This window comes from Sus scrofa, chromosome 8 (genome assembly GCF_054392235.1).
Source record: "Sus scrofa isolate SSC_HxYL_T2T_F1_AM1 chromosome 8, Sscrofa_HxYL_maternal_Yorkshire_Landrace_v2.0, whole genome shotgun sequence".
NCBI lineage: Eukaryota > Metazoa > Chordata > Mammalia > Artiodactyla > Suidae > Sus > Sus scrofa.
Window position 1 is genome coordinate 123,853,884 of NC_139390.1, and position 16,188 is coordinate 123,870,071.

A 16,188-nucleotide genomic window follows, 5' to 3' on the forward strand; every position below is an offset into this window, starting at 1 on the left:
AAAGAAATGCTAGAAATAAAAAACACTATAACAGAAACAAACATGCCTTTGTTTTCTTGGTAGACTTGTAGTCTTTTTATTAGTGAGCTGGACATGGATGAGAAAATAATCTCTGAGCTAGAAGATATATAGATAGACTCCTCAAATATCAAAGATAACAAAGAACACAGAACAGAATATCTAAGGATTGTGGAACAACTACAGAAGTTATAATATATGCATAATAGGAATACCAGAGGAAAGATAGAGACAAACAATAATGACTGAGAATTTACTCAAGTTATGTCAGACACTGCTCCACAGATCCAGGAAGCTCACAGTACACTTAGCAGAATAAAAGCCAAAAAACCACTATTGTCAACATATCATTTTGAAAACAGAAAATCAAAAATAAAGAAACAATACTGGCAATCCTGAAAGAAGTCAGGGGAGCTGGAAGGTGAAAGTGCCCCCTATAGAACAATGATAAGAATTACATTTAACTTCATGCAAGCAAGAAGGGAGTGGAATGAAAAATTTAAGATGTTGAGAGAAAAAAAAAAAACCCCACCAATCTAGAATTTTGTACCCTGTGAAATTATCACTCAAATGTAAAGAAGAAATAAAGACTTTCTCATACAAAAATTGAGGAAATTCTTGCCAGTAGACCTGCTTTACCAAATTTTTTTTAAAAATCCTTTAGAGAAAATAAAAATAATATAAATCAGAAAACTGGATCTACATAATAAATAAAAAGCCTAAAAGAAGTGAAGGTAAAATAAAAACATTTTTCTTATTTGTAATATATCTAACAGATAACAAATTCTTTAAAATAATAATGGGAACAATGAATTTAATTATGTATACTATATATATATCTGTGTGCATATGTTTATATATAGGTGAAATAAATTACAGCTATCATATAAGGGATGGAAGGAAGAATAATAATCCAACTACATCAATAATCACTTTGAATGTCAATCATCTAAATGCACTGTTTAAAAGACAGATTCTCAGAGTGGATAAAAAAACACCGTCCAAACATATGCTGTCTAAAAGAAATCCACTTTACATATAGAGACAAATATAGATGAAAAGTAAAGGAATGGAGGAAAATAGACCATGCTAACAATAATCAAAAGAAAGCAGGACTAGTTAAATTAATTTTAGACAGAGCAGAATTCAAAGCAAGGAAGGCCATCAGGGATAAAGAAGGGCATCCCACAATGATAAATGGATCATTTCTCCAAGAACACACAATTATTAACACCTACTCACCTAACAAAGTGTCAAACTATGTGAGAAAAAACAGAGTTGAAAGAAAAATAGATGAATCCACTATCAGAACTGGAGACTTCACCACCATCCTATCAGAAACAGAGATTCAGAAGGCAGAAAATCCATGATGACATAGTTGAACTCAGCAATACAATCAACTGGATACAATGGATATATACTAATTACTTCATCCAACAATAGAAGAATGTATGTTCTTAACAAGTTCACATTGAACATTCACTGAGACCACATTCTAGAACATTAAAAAAAAATACAACTTAAATTTAAAAAATAGAGGTTATACAATGACTACTCTCAGACCATAATGGAATTAAACCAGTAATCATTAACAGAAAGGTAACTGGAGAAGTCCTAAATACATGGAGATTAAGCTACACACTTCCAAATAAGACATAAAGAGTAAGTCTCAAGAAAAAACTTAAAATATTTTGAACCAAATGAAAATGAAACACAATTTATGCAAATTTGCAGGATTCAGTAGAAGCAAAGCTTAGAGAAAAATTTGTAACATTGAATGAATACATATATTAGAAAAGACAGATCTTAGTAATCTAAGTTTCTAAGGGCACAAGAAAAAGAAGAGCAAATTAAACTTGAAAGGAAGCAGAAAAAATCAAATAATAAGAATTAGAATAGAAATCAATTAAAATAAAAAAGAGGAAATCAATAGATAATATCAATGAAACCCAAAACTGGCTCTTTGAAAAGAGCATTAAAATTTATAAGCCTCTAGCCAGGCTAACCAAGGAGAAGGAGAGCACAAATTCAGAAATTAAGAGTATATATCATTACAGATCCTGTGGATATTAAAAGGATAATAAAGTCACACTGAACAATCTATGCCTCGAATTGGATAACCTAAATGGACCAATGCCTTAAAAGATACAACCTGCCAAAACTTATTCAAGAACTAGACAATCTGAATATGCCCATATCTATCAAGTCTGAATAAATAGCTAATAACCCTCCAAAACAGAAAGTACCAGGCTCGGATGGCTCTACTACCATATATTTAAGGAAGGAATTATACCAATTCTCTACAATTTCTTTTAGAGGGTAAAAGCAAATTGAATGCATTCTATCTAATTCTATGAGGCTAGAATTATCCTAATACCAAAACTAGACAAAGAGATTACAAGAAAAGAAAACTATAAACAAATAGCTTTCATGAACATAGGCTTAAAAATCTCAAGTAAAATGTTAGCAAATTGAATCCAACAGTTTATAAAAGGAATTATACACCATGACCAAATGAGATTTATCCCACACATGGAGCGCTGGTTAAACATTTAAAAATCAGTTAATGTAATCCATCACATAAAAGGTTAAATAATATAAATCACTTGATCTTAATAATAAATGCTGAAAAAGCATTAAACAAAATCCAATACCCATTCATGAAAAAAAAAAAAAAAAAAAAAAAAACTCTCAGATAACTCAGAGGGGAACTTCCTCAACTTGTTAAGGAATATCTACAAAAAATCTACCACTAACATCATACTTAATGGTGAGAAACTTTCTCACTAAGATCACCTACAGAGAGATTGTCTCTATTTGCTGCTTTTTTCTCAACATCATCTCAGAAGTTCTAGTTAATGCGATAAAGCAAGAAAAAGAAATGAAAGGTAAGTAGACATGGAAAACAAACAAACAAACATAAAACTGTCTTTGTTCACAGATGGCATGATCATCTATTTAGAAAATATGAAAGAACTGATCAAACATCAAAAACCCTCCTGGAAGTAATAACTAATTATATATGGCAAGTCTAAAGGATACAGTAACATACAAAGTCCATTCCTTTCCTATATACTAGCAATGAACAAGTGGAATTTGAAATTAAAACCAATTATGCACTCTAATCTAGTAAGATTTTTCCTAGTTATCCAACATTCAAAAGCCAATCTATGTGATTCACAAACTAAAGATGAAAAATCAAATGATCATAACCAATGATGCACAACAAGTACTTGACAAAAATCCAGCATGTATTTATGATAAAAATGCTCAACTAGTTAGAAATAGAAGGGAACAACATCAGCTTAATTTATTTAACATACCCCAAAACTAAATTCACACTAAATGTTAAAAGACTGAAAACATTTCCGTAGGGTTGGGAACAAGGCAAAGGTGTCCACTCTCCACCACTCTTATGAAATATAGTGCAGGATATACTTGCCAGTGCAATAACGCAGGGAAAAAAGATAGAAAAGCACATAGATTGATAATGAAAAATAAAATCACTGCTATTTGCAGATGACATGGTTGTCTACATAGAAATTCTAAGGAACCTACATAAAAATATCCAAAACTTCTAAAACTGACAAGAGAGTTCATCAATGTGAAAGGATATAAGATCAACTGGTGAAATCAATTGCATATTTAAATACTAACAACGAACATTTGGAAATCAAAATGTAAAATACTATTCTGACCATTTACAATTGCTCCAAGGAAGATGAAATGATTGCATATACACTTCACAAATCATGTATAGAAACTTTGTTCTGGAAATTACTAAATCCTGATGAAGGAAATCAAAGAAAACCTAAATAAACAAGCATACTGTGTCAAATTGGAATACTCAACTTAGTAAAGATATCAGTTCTCCCAAAATTGATGTATATGTTTAATGCAATTCCAATCTAAATCACAATAAGGTTTTGTTTTTTAGTAAACTTAGACCACTTTGCTCTACAGTGGAAAGGCACAAGCCCTTAAAATAGCTAAAACAATCTGCCAAAGAAGAATAAAGTGAGAAGAATCCTTTGATCAATAATAAAGTGTATTGTATAGCTATGGAAATAAAGACTTTGTATTATTGGAAGAAGGATAGACCATGGATCAATGGAGCAGAATAAAATATCCAGAGATAACACCACATAGATATGTTTAACTGATTTTTGATGAAGGTACTAAAGCAATTCAGTGGTACAATGTTTATGATAAATCTTTCACCAAGTGATACTGGAATCATTGTACATACATAGGCATAAAAAAAAAACCCTCAAATCAACATTATATCTTACATAAATTTAATTCATAATGAATCATGGACTTAAACGTAAAATGTAAAACTATAAAATATTTTAAAAAATAAAAGAAAATATTCACTACCTAGGATTTGGCAAAGCAGTCTTAGATTTAATATTAAAGACTTTATCCACAAAATGAAACACTGACAAATTGGACTTCATCAAAAGTCAAACTTTTGCACTTTGAAGGTCCCTGTGAAAAGTATGAAAAGACAAGTTTCAGACTTGAAGAAAATATTTACACAAAAGGTGGGATAGATGAATAATCTCCCTTGCAAAGATATCTGCAACCTAATCCCTTGACCTGTGGCTGCCACCTTATATGACAAAAGGGACTTTGCAGAAGTGAAGGAAAGATTATCTTGCATTGTGGGGAGGGGGGGTTTGGGGAGCATTGCAATCAAGAGTTGTTATAAGAGGGACATAGGAGGACCAGACAGGGGGAAGACAACATGATAATGGAAGTAGAGACTGGAGAGAAGCAGTCACAATGCAAAAATGAAGGTGGCCTAAATGAGGAGATAAGGAATGGGTTTTTTCCCCATAGACTCCAGAAAGAACCATCTTTCTGACATCTTGGATTTAGCCTCATAGGACTCATTTTGGATTTCTGACCTTCCAAAATGTGGGATGATATATTTGTATTGTTTTAAAGTCACTAAGTTTGTGGTAATTTGGCACAGCAGCAATAGGAAGCTAATACACCATGTACCTGAGAACCTCCCCTGCCCCCTGCAAGAGTAAGTAGACTATATAAAGAAATCTCAAAACTCAATAGTAAAAATAACCCAATTAGAAAAGTCAAAGCATATGAAGAAACATTTCACTGAAGGGGATAAAGTGTCAAATAAGCACATGGAAAGACAATCAACATCATTAGGCATCAGGGAAATGTAAATTAGTAGAAGAATGATATTATTATATACTTACTGAAATGGCTCATAAAAATGTTATAACACTAAATGCAAGCAAGCATGAATAGAAAATGGGTCACTCATACATCGCTGATAGGAATGTAAAACTTCCACTCTAGAAACACTTTTAGCAGTTTCTTAAAGAAATAAACATTCAGTTACCAAATGATTACAACAGTTACACCCTTGAGCATTTATCCCAGAGAAATAAAAACTTATATACATCTGTATGTGAATGTTTGTAGCACCATTTTTTTTTTTGTCTTTTTTTGCTATTTCTTTGGGCCGCTCCCACGGCATATGGAGGTTCCCAGGCTAGGGGTCGAATTGGAGCTGTAGCCACCAGCCTACACCAGAGCCACAGCAACGTGGGATCCGAGCCGCGTCTGCAACCTACACCACAGCTCCCGGCAACGCCGGATCGTTAACCCACTGAGCAAGGGCAGGGACCGAACCCGCAACCTCATGGTTCCTAGTCGGATTCGTTAACCACTGCGCCACGACGGGAACTCCAGCACCATTATTTGTAACAGCAAAAGCTATACTCAACCCAGATTTCCTTCAACAGATAAAGGTTAAACAAACTTTCATGCATACATAGCATGGAATACTTACTATCAGTAAAAACAAATGAACTGTTGATACATGTTGCAATTTGGACGCATCTTCAGGGAATTTTTTGAGTTAAAAAAATAATTTAAGGTTACATACTATCTGATTCAGTATATGCACCATTTTCAAAATGACTAAATTTAAAAAAATGGAAGACAGATTAATGGTTACCAGAGGCTAGGAAGGGCTGGGAAGTAGATGTGGTTAGAAAAATGAAATCCAAGGGATCCTTATGACAATGAAATTGTACAGTATCTTGACTACCTTAGTGGATACACAAACCTAGATGGGATAAAATTGCACAAAACTATACATACACACATACACACAGGAACAAATAAATTGGGAAAATCTGAATCAGATTGTACCAATGTCAATACCCTGGTTGTTATACTACAGTTTTTCAAAATGTTAACACTGGAAGAGCTGGGTAAGTGTATACATTCATGGAATATCTCTAAATAGTTCTTATGAGTATATGTGAACCTACAATTATTTCAGTTAAAATCTCAATTAAAAATGCAACTGTTAAACTGATAATGAACCCAAGTGAACATCTTTGATTTATTCCTCCTTTGGAAACTAAAGTCTATAATTAGAATACAGGATTCTACTTCCAAGGTTTTGAGAAAAACAATTTCTTCTGTGGTTATAATTCTAATTTTTAACTTTTTTATTTTTATATATTTACCTTATTATGAAGGAAGTTTGTTTGCCAAGATTTTGTTGATGATTATCAGTTTCTTGTTTCTATAGGACAGAAAAAACATATGCTACTAGAGAACAAATTGGTGTGGAATTTTTAGGTGGTAATGCTTTAAACTGGGAAATTAGTCTCAGTTTTATTTTGTCATCTATTTTCCCATATTAATCATATATTGAGGACAAAAGATGCCTAAGATCTTTTTTTACTTCCCATAGTGCTTGGGAACATAGTAAATTGTTAAATATATATTTGCTGACTAACCAATTGCTAATTAACTGATCACAAAAACTGTATGCCATAAAAATACAGTAGAAAATAAAAATGTAAGTATGCATTCTCTATGGAACATTTTATAAATAGCTGTCTCAAATTTTCCTTCATAAATACACACTTTGTTTAAAGTGTACATGATACAATAGAACAGAACAAAGGCATTTTGGAAGTAGTAACATCTTTTCAACTATATCAAATAATCCCCTACCACGCATGCGCACGCACACACACACACACACACACACACACACACACACACAAATACACAATTTGAAACTCAAAAGTGAAATAAAATAAGCAATCGTATTTCTTTTGCTATGGGGTAAGATGTATATAAAGAGCTCCATCTCCTTGTGTCCAGCATAGACTACATACATATTCAGATTTATTTCTAACATTATCCTTAAAAGTTTTGAGTATGCCTTCAAGAAACATTACACAGTAAGCATATCCCCAGAGAAAACCCTTTCTAATCTGCTGATCTACATATTCGGTGATTAAAATAGAAATAAATGTTAATTCAGTGCATAACATGTTTGTTTTCTGATTTGAATTGTTTATTGTTTGAATAAACAAAACATTGTGCATATATACGTATACAGTGTGTGTGTGTGTATGTGTATATATATACACACATAATTTCCACATTCAAAAAAAAAAGATTTATGTTGGTCACAAATTGACCCCCATACATGGAGGGCAAGGAGAGACCAAAACAGAAGCAGTGACTACAGATTTGTAGGTGGTAGGTTTAGTAAACAAGGATTACTTATGAGGCTTGTCCTTAGTGGCCTTAAGATGAGTAGGAATCTGCAACTACCTGCTGGAATCTTAAAAGTTTATATAACAGCCTTAACTGAGATCTGTCACATACACCGTTCAGATGGTCTCCCACAATGCATTGCTCTATCAAGGCTGTTTCCTTGACACAGCTCCAGCAATGGGAACTGTGGGTAGAATGAACAGTCCAAGAACAGGCCTAGCTCATGAGTCAACCCCAGTGGTCACCTCCTCTTGCTGACCTCCGACAACAGTGTATAAGAACTGCAATCCTGGAAACAACAGAGGAGTAAGTGCTAGGAAGTTACTATGATTGCTCTTTAAATTTTTATCCTGGTGATTATTTACCTTGCTCACAAATTCATGATTGTGAACACACTTTCCTTCTATATCCCTCTCTCTCACACACAAAGGCAAGATGTTTGTTTTTATACTTGGACATTCTATATTGCTCTTTATGTGAAAACAAGTCACCAGACAAAGATGCAGAAAAGAGATAAAAGTAATGTGAGTGGAATCCCCATGTAGCTCAGCAGGTTAAGGATCCAATGTTGTCACTGCTGTAGCACAGGTTCAATCCCTGAACTTCCACATGCCATGGTGTGGCTAAAAAAAAAAGTAAATATGACTAAATGGAAAAGAACTAGTGATGCCAACCTGGAGGAACATATTTTTGCATGCAGATATAGAGATCTTAAGGATTTTCTGCATTTAAAGATAGACTTATTCACCAAGCAAAATTTATCCTCTTTTACATTGTTTGCTTGCAGGCAGCAAGATAGGAAAAAATAAACCATAAAAATATTACAGAATTACTAAGCAATTTATTTTCAAATCCACAGAATGATTGTTAGAGAAATTACAATTTCACAAGATAAAAAAATTAGTATCAAGAAAATCAATTTAACAATTGGTGTTATACTTTTTAGTTCCTTAAATTTGGAAGGCCATTTTGTATTGACCCTGAGGACACAGAGTCTATGTAATAAAACATGGAAGAGTATCAGTTATTTTAACTTGGTTTCATAACTGAAAGCTAAAGGAATTGCAGTTTCAGTGAATGCTTCTCTTTGTAAATAGCAAATATTTACTAACTGTTGTAATAGAAACTATCATAAAAAAATAAAAATGATGTATGGTAATTCAACTAATATTATGAAGAAAAGATAAATTACTATTGCTAAAATACATTTAACAATATTTGAACAATAATATACCATAGTATAGTAATTGAGAATGTGTCTTCTGTGATCAGGCTGGATTCATATTCCAACTCACCACTTATTACTGTGTGACCCTGTACAAGGGCACTGCCACTTTGTGTCTTGGTTTATTTCTTATGATATCAAGAAAATTTAGTGCCTAACTCATTGGGTTGTTACAGGGAATGTGTAAGATAATCTACATTTTATAAAAACTTAGAATAATGTTTGATAGAAAGTAGATTCAGTAAGTGACAGCTGCTATGACATGTCATTGTTTGTTAACTGGGTAAAGCAACAGAAAGAAATTAAAGGTAAAACTTTTAAGAGGATGCACAAAATATTGGAAAGGTAGGCATATAAATAGCACTGCCAAAAGAAAAGAAGTTCCGGGAAATTATCTGGAAGGAGTTAATTACAGTGGGAATATTAGGGAAGTTTTTAGTGAAGAACATAATTTGAGCTGATGCTTGAAATTTTAATATAATTTCAATGGTTTATGTAAGTGGTAGAGAAGGCAATGACAGAAGCTTTCCAAAACAAAACAGGGTTACAGATTTAGCAACATCTCAGTGAATGGTACTTCTGGGAAAAAAAAAAAGTAATGTGGTGAATAGAGTTTAAGGGTTATGAATAGCAAATGTAGATGTCAAAGCTGAAATATGAGATTGAGAAGACCTTGCTTTGAGTGCCCTACCTTGGAATTTTGTTAGGTGTGGTAAAAAATATATATATACACCCATTGTTCACCAAAGATGTGCAGTCCCATTCTGTATTTCAGATATAATTTAGACTGGTTGATTTGGGTAAGCTGCTACCAAGGGAGAGACTATATTTTTGCCCAATTGCATCTAAATGGGGCCACATGACTAAATCTTAACAACAGAATCTGAGTGGCAGTGATATGTGTCACTTTCAAGTCCAGCAGGGCTAATTACAGATGTGCTTCCTCTGCCATCTCTTTCCCAGTTCTTAGCCTGGAAAGGAAGAAACCTGAAGTCCTAGAAGATGAGGGTGCCCAAAGATGATGATGAAAGAAGCTTATCTTCCTATTGACCATTGAAACCTGCATGTGTGTGTGTGTGTGTGTGTGTGTGTGTGTGTGTGTAATAGCCAGTGCAATCTTACCTAATAATGAAAGCAATTTTGACTTTATTCTCATAGTTCACTGAATTTTCTAGGAGAACTCAAACAGTGTTGTAGAGGTAAGCTGGTTCTGATTTTAGTGAAAACAGTAGAGCCAGTAAGCTAAAGTAGGAAAGCCACTCAGGAATCTATCCCATTAATTTTGACTGAGTTGAGAAGTGTACAGTTAGGGAGGGAACACATATACAAAGGTCATCACTGGAGATAGGACTGATAGTGACAGAATGGTGACTAAATCTGGGGAAAAAGTAAGAAGGAAGAGATTTTCTATTTCAGTGACCAGAAAATAAGTCACAAGATAGCAAATTTTGGCTTACTTTATTATGTTGGCTAATTATGAGTGGCATTAAAAGAGTGACAGGTACCTTTAAGAGGGAGTAAGATCTCCACCACTCAAATATAATATACTAATAAATAATACAAATAAAATCATAATAAATGACTAAGGATTTATAAAGGGGCTTTCCATGAGGAGTTGATTCATGCAGAAATATATATTCTTAAACTTCTTACAATACAAAAATTTTGTAATTTAGCAGTGATGCTGGGTGGTATTCAAAATAAAATATTTTGATAATTTGTATGAAAAATTAAGGCAAACCAGAGAACAGAATTTTATAGAGTACAAATATATTTCATGTATCATTTTTAAAATAAAGAATTTGTTTTAGGTTAGAATTATGCAGAAATTACAAGGATATTTCAAATAAGATTTAATAGCATTGATAAAATCTAATTAATATAACTTTCTTATGATGAACAATTATAAATTTTAAATGTGGGAATATATATTTTCATATACGCCTGAAATAATTACCAAGAGTGTGTTTTGTGACTTCTATCCAGTATCCAGGTAGAACTTTAGAAGATAATCTAGCACTTAACCATTTCTCTTTACAATCGCTTCCTCATTCTCCAAAGGGTCTTCAATTTAACCACCTGTGATATTTCATCTGAGGCAGAACAGCATTGTCCTCACATTAAATAATGGCAGGATCTACACAGGTCTGTACGTTATTGTTTCTGCGAATGCATATTCTGTGTCCACTACTGATTTGCATAGCATCTGCTGTCACTTTGTGCTTTCTCTGTAGTTTTTTTTTTTTTTTTGCATTCTTGACAGCTGTTTCAGTAGCACTTTGCCATTGGATTGGCTGTGATGAGGAGAAGATGTGACAAGCTCAGATTCTGATGACACAGCAAACTGCAAATTACCCATTGGCAAAATGAAGCCTATTGCTGGCAAATAGTCTCTGGAATTCTGTAATAGGCAATTTGGGCACTGCAGTATTCCAGTGCAGCAGATGCTGTTGTGTCTAACAGTTCCATTTTCTAGTAGTCGGAGTGGTAATCAGCCATAGCAAGGTATTCATGACTACCAACTGTAAACAAACACATCTTGCCTTACTCCAAGAGACTCTGGCGATTTCCTGAGCATAGCAAGGTAATGTTGGTTATTGACTAGAGGTATTGTTGCTACCTTTATATATACACCACATTTATAATTCTCTGAAAATTAATTAATTAATTTTCATGGAGTTTTTCTAGCATTGGCTGACAAATCACTTTTGAGCTAATGAAAGTATCAATTTTAATAAAATAAAATATTTTAAATTACGTAATTGCATTATTAAGATATAACTACAATTTGCTCCAAAGACTAGAGAGCCTTTATAGCAACCAAGATGAGATGAGAGAAATCTCATATCCCAATTGGAATGGTATGAAGTCTTGACAGAAATAAATTTAAAGATGTTTTCAAGCAAAATGGATATATTTTATTATGTCTTTTAAAATATCTTCTGTAAGTTTCTTGAAGGCAAGAAGGTTGTCCCACCATATCACATCAGAAAATACATAATATAAAACATAAGAGTTCCCACCATGGCACAATGGAATCAGTGGCATCTCTGGAGCTTTGGGGAGCAGGCTTGATCCCTGGCTTAAGTGGGTTAAGGATCCAGCATTACCCCAATTTAGATCTGATCCATGGCCTGGGAACACCATATGCCATGGGGTGGGCAAAACAAAACAAAATAAAAACAATAAAACCCATACATAGAATCCCGAATTTATATTATATAATTAAAAAATTATACCAAAAAAATCTCTTTTGTACCATGATGTATTCTGAACGTAGACAATATTCCATTATTAAGTCAGAGAAAAAGCTTTTAAATGCATATATCAAAGCCTAGTTACAGGTTTCTTCTATGCTAAAGCCTCTTTGAAATTAATAGGTTAGAAAAACATCAATGCAATCTGAAAAGTGAGATTCACAAAATTAACAGAAATTTTGTGTTGACATAACACAACAAAGTTTAAAATTTAAAGGACCAGGTTGATTCGGTGGCTTTACTGAGGGGTCATTGCAAGGGGAAATGCAGAATGTCATGCCCTCAATATATGCAAATAGTGTGAGTGACACTTTTCCCCCATAAGTAGCTAATGTAATAAATTCTGTTATTGTGAAAACTGACTAGGTTTATATTGACCTAGAAGTCTAAAATCTATATTCTGTTTTAAGATATATAGCATGATGTACTCCCATTTTAGAAGCCTTGGTACACCAAAGGCCAATTATTTCAACAACTAGTGTAAATGTTAATTAAATCAATAAAATAAAGATGCAAACTCTTTTGTTGTTGTGACTGATGTGTGCAAACAGAACTATGCATCTGCATGGTGGGATGCTTGCCAGTAAATTGGTTGAACAGGATTAAATATATCATTGAGGAAAAATGAGTTTAAATGGATAATTATTAAAATCAATTTCAAAATATAAGATCCAAAAAAAGTGAGTAGGTTTCGAGGAAAGAATAAATTGCATTTCTCTTTGGAAAAACATATAGCCTTTAGTCCAAAGATTACAAAAAATATTAGGACGATTACTTTTGCCTTCTTTGAACTTTTTTTACCTTTTTCATTTACTTATTAGATTTTTGGTTGTTTCTGGAGCAGTGAGTTTAGTGAATAAATGACTCAATTAAGGTGATGTATTAGGTCAATGATAATCACTTCAGAAACACCAGGTGAGTATTGATGAATCCATCTTAGATTAAAAAAATTCAGTTAACTCTCTGAAGGCCTTAGAAGCCCTCAGGACTGAACCTAGAACCACCAAAGAAAATAAAAAAATAAAAATAAATAAAAAGGAATAAAGAAAAAAGGAAGACGAGAAATGTAGGCGGTCCCTGGTGTTTGTAGCCAGTTTGCATAGTTAGAGGATTCCAGTGGGTTAGGGAAAATTTAATTATGAGTTGAATTTATTCAGATATCTATTTTTACTTAGAGTTTTATGCTGTTTTTAGTTTTACTGGATTTGAGAAATTGGATCAGAGAAATTTCCCGCTTTGGTGAAACACTAGAATCTAACTATAAAGAACCGATGAACTGTAACATATAAAAGCAATATAAAAATATTTATTTAAATATTTTGTAAAATATTTTATAAAATTATAAATTTTATAAAATTGTAAGGGCCTCGAAACCAAGTAAAGCCATTATTCTTAAAATTGGAATAATTTATTCTTAAAAACATATGTTAGGAATGGTGTTATGTATGAGACTGTATCTTCCAGGCTCAATGAGGGTGCAGCTGGTTAAGTGTTTTAGATAAAATAAAAACAAAATGAAAGTGAACAACAGCAAAAAGGCAGCAGGATGAGGGCCTTTTAGTCTGCTTTAAAAAACACAAACCAGTTGCCACTTGTGGTGTTCAAACTTTGGAAGTGCTTATGTGACTCCCCACCTCTACCCTAGTCTTTGAAAAAAAATGTCCTTTCAAAATGAAGGTGATGTTTCCAAATGTGTTAAAATATTTCAGAAATAAGCTGTGAAATGAGGGAAGATATATAAAAATACTTCTTCAAATGATGGCACCCCAAATTCCAAAAGAGAAAAGTTGATGATTCTTATAGCAGAATGTTGCCTTGAATTCCAGAGTTGTACACTAAGCTCTATAGCTCTGAATTTTAACTAAATTCGACTGCACTTTAAAACTATGGAGTTAGGAAACATAAAGACATAGGCTCAACATTCTTTTCAGAACATACTACCTGTGTGAGTCTGAATGAGTAAATTAGAGTTTTAAATCATAGCTCTCTCAATGCTAAAGCAGGAAAAATTATAGAACTTACATTTTAGGGTTATTGAGCAAATTAACCCATATAATATATATAACATATCTAACACAGTACTGATAGATAAACATATTCAAAAACCATAGACTATGATTATTAATAGCTTCTAAAGGAAATTAATTCTAGATTTGATTAAAATGTGTAGCTATATTATACTGCTTTCTTATGTTGAATATCCAGGTAAATAAAAATAGATGTTTTTCATATTTTGTTTATATAACTAATGTTATTAACCAAATTCAATCCTTAGCATTTCAGTTTTTAAATTCAACTACATTTCTCAAATTACAATGTTTTAAATCTCCTGAAATCATTATTAACACTGAACCTACCATCTGATAGATTAACCACTCTAATAAGCAAATCTATAATGAGATTTCCTTAACTGATAAAAACATTCAATAGGACAGAAATAATGAAAGAAACTCTGTGACTTGTCACCCAAGAACTCATCTTAGATTGTTATAACTCCATTAATTTCTCCCTTCCACAATAATTTTTAAAAACTTGTTATGAATTCAGGTAATTGCGCTATTACCCAGTATTTCTGTACCATTTACAGAAGTATAGATAACTAGATACTTTGCCTTATAAATCACTGAAGTCATTCTTTACATTCCATTCAAGTATCCCTACAAAACAGGAAGTTACTTCTGCATGGCTTGCTCTCAGCGAACCCTTATTGGTTCCTAGTGTTGATGTTTCTGTTTCTATACATATTACACACGTATATATAATATATATATATATATATATTCCTTTGTTTAACATATCTTCATTGAATAACCACTACATTTTATGTATTTTAATAAGTGATACAATGGGAAAACATGTGTGGACAAGAAAAACATGGGTTCTGGAGTTGTGAGTCTAGTAAGGGTTTATGGGCAAGAAGATAATACGATGTAGTATTTCTCTTTTTTTTCTTTGTCTTTTGTCTCTTTTTAGAGCCTCACCCGCGGCATATGGAGGTTCCTAGGTTAGGGGTCGAATTGGAGCTGTAGCTGGCAGCCTATGCCATAGCCACAGCCACACCAGATCCAAGCCTCATCTGTGACCTACACCACAGCTCACAGCATTGCTGGATCCTTAACCCACTGTATGAGGCCAGGGATCGAACCTGCGTCCTCATGGATGCTAGTCAGATTTGTTTCTACTGAACCATGACAGGAACTCCACAATGTAGTATTTCAATTGTGGATCAAATGTATGATAACATATAACTCAGACTGCGTGTGTGAGAAGGAGGAACAGTTAGTGAATATTTTCTATAGAAAGTAAAAATTGAGTATTTAAGCCAAGATTGAAGATAGATAAAATTTAGCCTCACTGAGGAAGAGTGTTTCGCACAAAGGAAATACATTTACAAAAATAGAAGCAAAAGAAAATATGGGCAATTATCAGAATGAGTAGGTTCACTGTACCTGGGGTGAAGAGAGTATAAGTGGAGAAAGGAAGAGGCTGGAATTGTGAACCGGCCCCAACATGAAGCACCATGCAAACTACTGTACCTCTTCCACCTATAACTGTTGCAACCAACTTTCCTTGCCCCACCTTTGAGGACTCCAGCAAGATTTGCACATTTCCATGTCATAAGCATATTTTCAAATTCCAATTGATTTTAGTTGTATTAAAGGTTGACTTGTGATAACAGTCACAAATTCAATATATTTCCATATAATCCATTAATTTATTTTCATTTGTTTATTCATTTATTATATATCTATGGCTGAATTGTGTCCCCAAAATTCATATACCGAAGCTCTAATCCCCAGTAACTCAAAAAGGGCAATTAAGTTAAAATTGGAGTTCCCATTGTGGTTCAGTGGTTAATGAATCCGACTAGGAACCATGAGGTTGCAGGTTCAATCCCTGGCCTTGCTCAATGGGTTGGGGATCCAGCATTGCTGTGAGCTGTGGTGTGGGTTGAAGACGTGCCTCGGATCCCCTGTTGCTGTGGCTGTGGTGTAGGCCAGTGGCTACAGCTCCTGTTTGGCCCCTAGCCTGGGCACCTCTATGTGCCATGGGAGTGGCCCTAGAAAAGGCAAAAGACAAACAAACAAAGAAATAAAAGGTTAAAATGAAGCCTTTAGGTTG

The 16,188-nt window shown here is 33.5% G+C and overlaps 1 long non-coding RNA gene across 15 annotated transcripts in view; it reads right to left on the reverse strand.

Annotated features, from left to right (window-relative positions):
* Positions 1 to 16,188, reverse strand: part of LOC106507803 (uncharacterized) — a 638,301-nt gene that overhangs the window by 154,255 nt on the left and 467,858 nt on the right. For 6 of the 15 annotated variants that reach the window (XR_014813296.1, XR_014813298.1, XR_014813295.1 and 3 more), the window contains one exon: positions 6,534 to 6,592. The exons of 8 other annotated variants lie outside the window; for them this stretch is intronic. This is a non-coding gene — a long non-coding RNA (uncharacterized LOC106507803). Of the gene's footprint in view, positions 1 to 6,533; positions 6,593 to 8,408; positions 11,104 to 16,188 lie in introns of those variants that run through there. One more of the 15 variants, XR_014813301.1, reaches the window with a different exon arrangement.